Raw genomic sequence first — 5,252 nt, 5'->3', positions numbered from 1 at the left:
ATGATCATGAAACTCTTTGCTTACCTTTGGTAGAGGATGTTCTCTGAGGTTGTCATGATTTCTTTCATGGTTTACACAGACTGTGAGAAATTGGACAGCTCGTTTACCATCTTTGCTACGTATTCTAGCATATGCTGAACCATCGTCCATAACCTTTGTTTCCATTCGAACTCCCACAATGTAGGGTTGTCCAAGGATGATGTACAAAAGTTTTGGTCAATCTTTACATCACCTATTGTCACCTTCACACCTGGACATGCTGCATACAATTCACCGGATGAATTGTTTGCCACTTTTACCATCCAACCATGATCTGTGTCCATTGGCCATTTGCACTTGTTGTAGAGACTCTTTGACATTATGTTTATTTTTGAACCATGGTCAATCAAGGCAACAAATGGCTCTTCAAGATCACCTACCTTGACCAAAGTTTCTGTAGTAGCCCTTGCCCAATGACTTCGTGAATAGTAACTCCTAGGAATATCTTCAACTTCTTCATCATCATTTGAGAAATGCACTTGCTTCACTCTCCCACTAGATTGGTAGCATCCTACCACAGCTCCATCATTCTCCTTATTTTGCAGTTGCATCCCTTGTGTCTTTGAGGTTTCCCCTTCAACCTGTGGACGAGAAACTTCAGCAAGGGTTTGCCTTTTTCTCTTGATGATGTCAATGATCTCCTCATGGAATTCACGCTTTGCAATGCCAAGAACTTCTCCCAGAGTAAACTCAATCTTGCTATTCAAGATCCTTTCCTCCAAGACTTTCTTTAAATCTGTAGCAACCTCAATATCAGATTGTAGTTTATAAGTTGGGCCTTTTGTCTTACCTTTCATTGGCTCTTTCTTCTTTCCTGTTGTAGACTCCTCCATGAGTACTTCAGGTGGAGATTCTCCTTGTGTTAAGGGTGTTTGAGAAGGCATTGAGTCGCTTCTTCCCCCACTTCTAGAAGCTCTTTTTGATGGTCCTTCATCAGCATTCTCACGTCTGCGCTTCTCTTCTACAATTGCCTCATTTTGTTGTCATTTTGTAATGTAGGCATGCACTGACAATGAGTCCACTGGATCATTCCATCCTGTTTCTAGACGTATGCAATCACCTGCTTCATGTAGAATCTCTTTTGTAAGCTTTCCCTTTGTAGCTAATTGCATGACATTTGGCCAAATTTGACCATGATGGTCACTCACCTCTTCATCACAAAAATGTTCAATTTTTACTCCAGAAGTAGCTGCCTCAACTGAAGAGGTGGCATGCTTGGTTGCCATATCTTCAACTAAGGTTTGCATTCCCCCCTTCCCAAAGTTAATTCTCAAGGGTAGACCTGTCTCTCTTAAGTGGATTTTACCATCCTTAAAAAAGACAACATCTTTTGACAAAGCATCACTAAAATCATCACAATCCCTTCTTACATGGTCTGTACTATCACACCAAATACATCTATTAACAAACCCTTCTTTGGGCTGTTGTCTTTGCCTAGGAAGTGGCCCTGATGGTTGGCCTTTTTCTTCAAGCTTTGCAAACTTCACCTTCAAGTCACGCATTCCCTTCACAAGCTCATCTAGCATGGACTCATCAAACTTAGGAGCGATAAAAGTAGGCTTTACCATTTTGTCAGAAGTTGAGGTGGAAGGACTTGTAGTGTTTACTACCATCTTGTCCCTTCTTCTTTGTCGTTTGGCAAGCAGTGAGACAGCACCTTCAACCTCATTCCAGTCGGTCTTTAATCCTTGCTCAGCATCTTTATCTTCAAGAAGAAGCTCCAAATTTTCTTGAAACTCTTTACCTGCAGCTTGTAAGAAAAGATCTGTCTTCTCTGCATCTAGTGTGGCCCTTCCTGTCCTAGTGAGTTGTGCATAGCGCCGCTCAAATTCCCTAAGTAGCTCTGTTATTGATAGTCCTTGCTTTGGCTTGACTACCCATTCTAAGAATGTCCTTTTGGTCACTCTCTCAGAGTCCTCCATGAAATATTCCTCCTTTAAAGCTACTTTGAGTTCTTCCCAATTTCTCCCATGCCCATCTTTAATTGCCCTAACATGCTCCCTAATTTCTGGAGCAACAACTAGCTCAAAGCTTTGAATCATCTCACCTTCTGACACGCGATGCAGCTCCATCTCCTTCACATACTCGCGTAAGTACTTGGTTACATCTTTGCCATTGAACTGATCCATTCTGTTGACAACCGCTTGTATGGCCTTCGTTGCTGAAATCTCCCTTCTTTCAATAGCATGTTGTTGTTGCATGAACATTGCAAATGCTTGAAACATTTGCATTGTTGCTGGGTCAAAATTCATACCCTGTTGCTCAACATGATCACCCATGGTTACCCACAAACTCTCACCCTAGCAGATTCGCGTCGGGTTCAGCAAAAATATGTCGAGAAATTTGCGGTCTTGCCAGGAAAGCACCGGGCTTATGGCTGTGAGAGTTTGTGAGAGAACTCAACAAAAACTATATGAAGGAGTTAAACCATAGATGCCATGAAGACTAGGGTTTGGAAAGAAGTGCAATCAAAGAAGACTCACTCTTTCTCTCTTGCATTCACACACACAAAGAAAGAACACTACAAGAGGCTCTTCATATTAGCGACGCTCACACAGCGACGCTCAAAAAAAAAATACCTGGCGTCGCTATGAGCGTCGCAAATTTACAAAGAAATTTGCGACGCTCATAGCGATGCCAGCTGGGGTAAAAAAAATAACCGAGCGCGCCCAAAAACTCAGATCTCAGATCTGAGTTTTTCGGCGCCCTCAAGCAAAGAGCAGGTAACGCTCTCCCTCACTCTCTCTCTCTCTCTCTCTCTCTCTTTTTCTTTTACACACACACACACACACACACACACACACGAGGAGAGGAAGGAGAGCCAGGTATGCTCCTTCCCTCTCCTCATTCTCATGTTCCCTTCCCCTCTTTCTCTCTCCCTCTCTCTCTCTCTCACACACACACATACACACACACACATAGTGTTTTTGAGAGAGAGAGAGAGAGAGAGAGAGAGAGAGTGCAAAAATGCACACACATACATAAACAAAGAATGCACACACACATTGAGAGAGAAAAAGAGAGAGTGAGAGCATGCATAAACAAAAAACGCACGCATTGAGAGAGGAAAAAAGAGAGAGAACATGCATAAACAAAAAACGCACACATTGAGAGAGGAAAAGAGAAAGAAAACATGCATACGATCCAAAAAAACGTACACACATTGAGAGAGAAAGAAAGAGAAACTAAGGGAGCGTCGTAGGAAACTAATTAAAATTAAAAGACCTAAAGATCTAGCCGACGAGGAGTTGAACTGAAGACCTATTATTCAAGAGAGAAATGGCATAATCAATCTATCATACTTGGCATTGGTGATAGAAAAGTTATACCATTTATCTCTTTTTATTGGCACACACATCCACACACGCGCACACACACAGGAAGAAGAGAGTTATAACGTCGTAGGAAACTATCTTAAAAGACGTTAAAGATTAGGTTATATGTAGACTTACATTAAATTAGATTTAGGTTTATTTTTAACTAGATTTACGTTTATTTAAGCTAGATTTAGATTTACGTTATATTATAATAGATGCGGGTCTCCATAGACTGCGATGCCTGCATGAAGCGGGTGAAGACAGCCCTCAATGGAATATAGGGTATTGCTGCCTTCACTCATGGTGGGCTCCGTCGATCCAAAAGTACTGGTGAAATGTCTTCAGAAGATAGGGAAGAAGGTGGATCTTCAGGGCGGCAAGAGTCACTACATCCCCGACACAATGACCATCTAGACAACCTCTAGTCATTAGACTTACGTTAAATTAGATTTAGGTTTATTTTTAGTTAGATTTACGTTTATTTAGATTTACGCTTATTTACGTTAGATCGAGTCCACGCAAGAATTACTTACGGTTTAGGGTTTAGAGTTAGACGAACAGTGAAAAGATCTACTGTGAAAAGATGTTAAGATGAAGTGAAGTGCTACAGCTAGAGAAGAGGCAAAGGGATTTTGTCCACTACATGCAGTATCATGTAGACGTGGGTGTCTAGATTTCTTGTACCCACAAATATAGGTATTGACCAATAAAGACGAGATTATAACCCGGTGGTTCTGATCTCCGTGCACCTCTAGACCGAGGTGTGCGGGGATTGGACATGACTAGAGAATGTGAGGTAAAGAGAGAGAGAGAGAGAGAGAGAGAGAGAGAGATAAGACGAAGAATGCCAATAGAATATTAAATTTGTTTTCCAGGTTATAAGTTTTTTATCCTCATTATGAGTAGCGACGAGGATGTGGGACCGTCCAACCGAAACACCTATCTCTCAACGAGGGTCTTATGTCCTTGTAATCAATGCAAGCATGCTGTGCGACGGACAAGACGTGTTTCTTTGCAGCACGTTCGCGAATTTGGCGAGTTGGATCCATCTATTATAGATCGAGTTGTTGCCAATTATAACTCGTCGGACTCTGACGCTGGCCAACAAGCAGCAATCTTGCAACCCAATAGACGTATTCACAGGCGCTTTGGTCAAGCAGCATATGTGAGGCCACAAGATGTAGCCTCTGACAGCTCGGGGGATGATCATGCAGAGCACATTCCCAACGAGGCAATGTTTGAGCCCGAGATTGATGAAATGATCGAGACGATCATGGATTCAGAAAGGCTTATCTATGATGATATGAAAAGTGAAGCCGATACATCATTGTATAATGGAGCACGTATGTCTAGATTGAAAGCACTCCTGGTCCTTCTCAACATGCAGGCAAAGTTTGGATGGAGTGACACTAGCGTCACAGCGCTTTTCAGGTGATCTATTACAATTAGTTTACTTTAATAGAACTCTAAATGTATAATGATCTGATAGATTTTTACACGACTGTATCATATTTTTATGTTGTGTAGATTGCTGAAAGAGCACATTCTACCAGCTGACAATGTGATGCCAGATTCCCGAGATGAAGCAAGAAAGATTTTGCGAAACTTGGGGATGGATTACAATTCTATCCACGCTTGTCCTAATGACTGCATTCTTTTCAGAGGGGAATACACAGACATGGAGAAGTGTCCGAAATGTGATTCCGAAAGATATCGAGTAGATCTCCACGGGACAAAAATTCCACAAAAGGTTTTGCAACATTTTCCTTTGCTTCCTCGCATCAAGCATTTCTTCGAATGTAAGTCCATGGCCGCCCTAGCATCATGGCATGAGGAGAATAAATCTTCGGATGGTGTGCTACGAATTCCTGCAGATTGCGCAGCCTGGAAACATAT

This window comes from Adiantum capillus-veneris, chromosome 11 (genome assembly GCF_014529385.1).
Source record: "Adiantum capillus-veneris isolate H3 chromosome 11, ASM1452938v2, whole genome shotgun sequence".
In the NCBI taxonomy this organism is placed as follows: Eukaryota; Viridiplantae; Streptophyta; class Polypodiopsida; order Polypodiales; family Pteridaceae; genus Adiantum; species Adiantum capillus-veneris.
Note: the sequence above shows the minus strand (reverse complement) of the source record.